Source organism: Parambassis ranga, unplaced genomic scaffold (assembly GCF_900634625.1).
Source record: "Parambassis ranga unplaced genomic scaffold, fParRan2.1 scaffold_137_arrow_ctg1, whole genome shotgun sequence".
In the NCBI taxonomy this organism is placed as follows: Eukaryota; Metazoa; Chordata; class Actinopteri; family Ambassidae; genus Parambassis; species Parambassis ranga.
Window position 1 is genome coordinate 20,001 of NW_021144713.1, and position 5,000 is coordinate 25,000.

General features: G+C 52.7%; 6 non-coding genes across 6 annotated transcripts; all 6 read left to right on the top strand.

Annotated features, from left to right (window-relative positions):
• Nucleotides 1-389: 389 nt before the first annotated feature.
• On the top strand, nt 390-508 carry LOC114429464 (5S ribosomal RNA). The gene has a single exon (XR_003669738.1). It is a non-coding gene; the product is annotated as a 5S ribosomal RNA (ribosomal RNA).
• Nucleotides 509-1,202: 694 nt separating this feature from the next.
• Nucleotides 1,203-1,321, top strand: LOC114429474 (5S ribosomal RNA). The gene has a single exon (XR_003669748.1). It is a non-coding gene; the product is annotated as a 5S ribosomal RNA (ribosomal RNA).
• A 694-nt stretch (nt 1,322-2,015) lies between these two features.
• On the top strand, nt 2,016-2,134 carry LOC114429446 (5S ribosomal RNA). Its single transcript, XR_003669722.1, has one exon. It is a non-coding gene; the product is annotated as a 5S ribosomal RNA (ribosomal RNA).
• Nucleotides 2,135-2,830: 696 nt separating this feature from the next.
• Nucleotides 2,831-2,949, top strand: LOC114429447 (5S ribosomal RNA). Its single transcript, XR_003669723.1, has one exon. It is a non-coding gene; the product is annotated as a 5S ribosomal RNA (ribosomal RNA).
• A 695-nt stretch (nt 2,950-3,644) lies between these two features.
• On the top strand, nt 3,645-3,763 carry LOC114429465 (5S ribosomal RNA). Its single transcript, XR_003669739.1, has one exon. It is a non-coding gene; the product is annotated as a 5S ribosomal RNA (ribosomal RNA).
• Nucleotides 3,764-4,458: 695 nt separating this feature from the next.
• On the top strand, nt 4,459-4,577 carry LOC114429467 (5S ribosomal RNA). The gene has a single exon (XR_003669741.1). It is a non-coding gene; the product is annotated as a 5S ribosomal RNA (ribosomal RNA).
• The last annotated feature ends 423 nt before the right edge of the window (nt 4,578-5,000 follow it).

Sequence of the window (5,000 nt, forward strand, 5' to 3'; positions counted from 1 at the left end):
CGTCTAAGAAAAGAAGCAAAGCTGACAGAGAGCCTTTTTTTCTTTCCTTCTTTCTTCAAACATCTGCTCAGCACTGCAACACAATGACCGCGACGGTACCAGGGGCACGAGGATTTTCCCGGCGCGGTTTGCTTGGTTTAGCCCGGGGAGGGGTGATTAAGGGTGGGTGAACAGGTTGTGGCGGTGCGCGAGGTGGCAGTGGGGTTCGTGGGAGGATGCGTGGGTGAGCAGGAGAGTGTGGGCATTGTTGGAAGGCAGTGTGCAGGGCAAAGCTAACAGAGAGCGTTCCTACATCTTCTTATCGGAGCAAAACAGCGACGCGTCAGAGTCACAGCGTGACCACGCCTGTATGACGCGCATAAAAGCACATCGCAGCTGAGGAGAAAGCAGCTCACGGCCATACTGCTCTGGAGACGCCCGCTCTCGTCTGATCTCGGAAGCTAAGCAGAGTCGGGCCTGGTTAGTACCTGGATGGGTGACCGCCTGGGAATCCCGGGTGCTGTGAGCTTTTCTATCTTTGGACAATTGAGGACGTTAGGTTCCTTCCTGCCTTTGATCTCCGAATTCTGGGCCTTTGGTAACCACGGTAACCGCGCCTGACATACACTTAGACGCTCTCCCCACCATTACCTGCTAACCAACATCTTCACTTTTGGTCTTTGATGGGCAAAAAGAAGCAAGACGTGCATAAAATACATCCTGACTGATACCAAAGCAGGTGACGAAAACTACAGAAGACGGGCTACAAAAGCTACAAAGGTTGTTTATTGGCTACAAAGGCTACGGCAGATGTGGTTGGGACGCGCGCACACGCGTCTAAGAAAAGAAGCAAAGCTGACAGAGAGCCTTTTTTTCTTTCCTTCTTTCTTCAAACATCTGCTCAGCACTGCAACACAATGACCGCGACGGTACCAGGGGCACGAGGATTTTCCCGGCGCGGTTTGCTTGGTTTAGCCCGGGGAGGGGTGATTAAGGGTGGGTGAACAGGTTGTGGCGGTGCGCGAGGTGGCAGTGGGGTTCGTGGGAGGATGCGTGGGTGAGCAGGAGAGTGTGGGCATTGTTGGAAGGCAGTGTGCAGGGCAAAGCTAACAGAGAGCGTTCCTACATCTTCTTATCGGAGCAAAACAACGACGCGTCAGAGTCACAGCGTGACCACGCCTGTATGACGCGCATAAAAGCACATCGCAGCTGAGGAGAAAGCAGCTCACGGCCATACTGCTCTGGAGACGCCCGCTCTCGTCTGATCTCGGAAGCTAAGCAGAGTCGGGCCTGGTTAGTACCTGGATGGGAGACCGCCTGGGAATCCCGGGTGCTGTGAGCTTTTCTATCTTTGGACAATTGAGGACGTTAGGTTCCTTCCTGCCTTTGATCTCCGAATTCTGGGCCTTTGGTAACCACGGTAACCGCGCCTGACATACACTTAGACGCTCTCCCCACCATTACCTGCTAACCAACATCTTCACTTTTGGTCTTTGATGGGCAAAAAGAAGCAAGACGTGCATAAAATACATCCTGACTGATACCAAAGCAGGTGACGAAAACTACAGAAGACGGGCTACAAAAGCTACAAAGGTTGTTTATTGGCTACAAAGGCTACGGCAGATGTGGTTGGGACGCGCGCACACGCGTCTAAGAAAAGAAGCAAAGCTGACAGAGAGCCTTTTTTTCTTTCCTTCTTTCTTCAAACATCTGCTCAGCACTGCAACACAATAACCGCGCCGGTACCAGGGGCACGAGGATTTTCCCGGCGCGGTTTGCTTGGTTTAGCCCGGGGAGGGGTGATTAAGGGTGGGTGAACAGGTTGTGGCGGTGCGCGAGGTGGCAGTGGGGTTCGTGGGAGGATGCGTGGGTGAGCAGGAGAGTGTGGGCATTGTTGGAAGGCAGTGTGCAGGGCAAAGCTAACAGAGAGCGTTCCTACATCTTCTTATCGGAGCAAAACAGCGACGCGTCAGAGTCACAGCGTGACCACGCCTGTATGACGCGCATAAAAGCACATCGCAGCTGAGGAGAAAGCAGCTCACGGCCATACTGCTCTGGAGACGCCCGCTCTCGTCTGATCTCGGAAGCTAAGCAGAGTCGGGCCTGGTTAGTACCTGGATGGGTGACCGCCTGGGAATACCGGGTGCTGTGAGCTTTTCTATCTTTGGACAATTGAGGACGTTAGGTTCCTTCCTGCCTTTGATCTCCGAATTCTGGGCCTTTGGTAACCACGGTAACCGCGCCTGACATACACTTAGACGCTCTCCCCACCATTACCTGCTAACCAACATCTTCACTTTTGGTCTTTGATGGGCAAAAAGAAGCAAGACGTGCATAAAATACATCCTGACTGATACCAAAGCAGGTGACGAAAACTACAGAAGACGGGCTACAAAAGCTACAAAGGTTGTTTATTGGCTACAAAGGCTACGGCAGATGTGGTTGGGACGCGCGCACACGCGTCTAAGAAAAGAAGCAAAGCTGACAGAGAGCGTATTTTTTTCTTTCCTTTTTTCTTCAAACATCTGCTCATCACTGCAACACAATGACCTCGACGGTACCAGGGGCACGAGGATTTTCCCGGCACGGTTTGCTTGGTTTAGCCCGGGGAGGGGCGATTAAGGGTGGGTGAACAGGTTGTGGCGGTGCGCAAGGTGGCAGTGGGGTTCGTGGGAGGATGCGTGGGTGAGCAGGAGAGTGTGGGCATTGTTGGAAGGCAGTGTGCAGGGCAAAGCTAACAGAGAGCGTTCCTACATCTTCTTATCGGAGCAAAACAGCGACGCGTCAGAGTCACAGCGTGACCACGCCTGTATGACGCGCATAAAAGCACATCGCAGCTGAGGAGAAAGCAGCTCACGGCCATACTGCTCTGGAGACGCCCGCTCTCGTCTGATCTCGGAAGCTAAGCAGAGTCGGGCCTGGTTAGTACCTGGATGGGTGACCGCCTGGGAATACCGGGTGCTGTGAGCTTTTCTAGTCTTTGGACAATTGAGGACGTTAGGTTCCTTCCTGCCTTTGATCTCCGAATTCTGGGCCTTTGGTAACCACGGTAACCGCGCCTGACATACACTTAGACGCTCTCCCCACCATTACCTGCTAACCAACATCTTCACTTTTGGTCTTTGATGGGCAAAAAGAAGCAAGACGTGCATAAAATACATCCTGACTGATACCAAAGCAGGTGACGAAAACTACAGAAGACGGGCTACAAAAGCTACAAAGGTTGTTTATTGGCTACAAAGGCTACGGCAGATGTGGTTGGGACGCGCGCACACGCGTCTAAGAAAAGAAGCAAAGCTGACAGAGAGCCTTTTTTTCTTTCCTTCTTTCTTCAAACATCTGCTCAGCACTGCAACACAATGACCGCGACGGTACCAGGGGCACGAGGATTTTCCCGGCGCGGTTTGCTTGGTTTAGCCCGGGGAGGGGTGATTAAGGGTGGGTGAACAGGTTGTGGCGGTGCGCGAGGTGGCAGTGGGGTTCGTGGGAGGATGCGTGGGTGAGCAGGAGAGTGTGGGCATTGTTGGAAGGCAGTGTGCAGGGCAAAGCTAACAGAGAGCGTTCCTACATCTTCTTATCGGAGCAAAACAGCGACGCGTCAGAGTCACAGCGTGACCACGCCTGTATGACGCGCATAAAAGCACATCGCAGCTGAGGAGAAAGCAGCTCACGGCCATACTGCTCTGGAGACGCCCGCTCTCGTCTGATCTCGGAAGCTAAGCAGAGTCGGGCCTGGTTAGTACCTGGATGGGTGACCGCCTGGGAATCCCGGGTGCTGTGAGCTTTTCTAGTCTTTGGACAATTGAGGACGTTAGGTTCCTTCCTGCCTTTGATCTCCGAATTCTGGGCCTTTGGTAACCACGGTAACCGCGCCTGACATACACTTAGACGCTCTCCCCACCATTACCTGCTAACCAACATCTTCACTTTTGGTCTTTGATGGGCAAAAAGAAGCAAGACGTGCATAAAATACATCCTGACTGATACCAAAGCAGGTGACGAAAACTACAGAAGACGGGCTACAAAAGCTACAAAGGTTGTTTATTGGCTACAAAGGCTACGGCAGATGTGGTTGGGACGCGCGCACACGCGTCTAAGAAAAGAAGCAAAGCTGACAGAGAGCCTTTTTTTCTTTCCTTCTTTCTTCAAACATCTGCTCAGCACTGCAACACAATGACCGCGACGGTACCAGGGGCACGAGGATTTTCCCGGCGCGGTTTGCTTGGTTTAGCCCGGGGAGGGGTGATTAAGGGTGGGTGAACAGGTTGTGGCGGTGCGCGAGGTGGCAGTGGGGTTCGTGGGAGGATGCGTGGGTGAGCAGGAGAGTGTGGGCATTGTTGGAAGGCAGTGTGCAGGGCAAAGCTAACAGAGAGCGTTCCTACATCTTCTTATCGGAGCAAAACAGCGACGCGTCAGAGTCACAGCGTGACCACGCCTGTATGACGCGCATAAAAGCACATCGCAGCTGAGGAGAAAGCAGCTCACGGCCATACTGCTCTGGAGACGCCCGCTCTCGTCTGATCTCGGAAGCTAAGCAGAGTCGGGCCTGGTTAGTACCTGGATGGGTGACCGCCTGGGAATCCCGGGTGCTGTGAGCTTTTCTATCTTTGGACAATTGAGGACGTTAGGTTCCTTCCTGCCTTTGATCTCCGAATTCTGGGCCTTTGGTAACCACGGTAACCGCGCCTGACATACACTTAGACGCTCTCCCCACCATTACCTGCTAACCAACATCTTCACTTTTGGTCTTTGATGGGCAAAAAGAAGCAAGACGTGCATAAAATACATCCTGACTGATACCAAAGCAGGTGACGAAAACTACAGAAGACGGGCTACAAAAGCTACAAAGGTTGTTTATTGGCTACAAAGGCTACGGCAGATGTGGTTGGGACGCGCGCACACGCGTCTAAGAAAAGAAGCAAAGCTGACAGAGAGCCTTTTTTTCTTTCCTTCTTTCTTCAAACATCTGCTCAGCACTGCAACACAATGACCGCGACGGTACCAGGGGCACGAGGATTTTC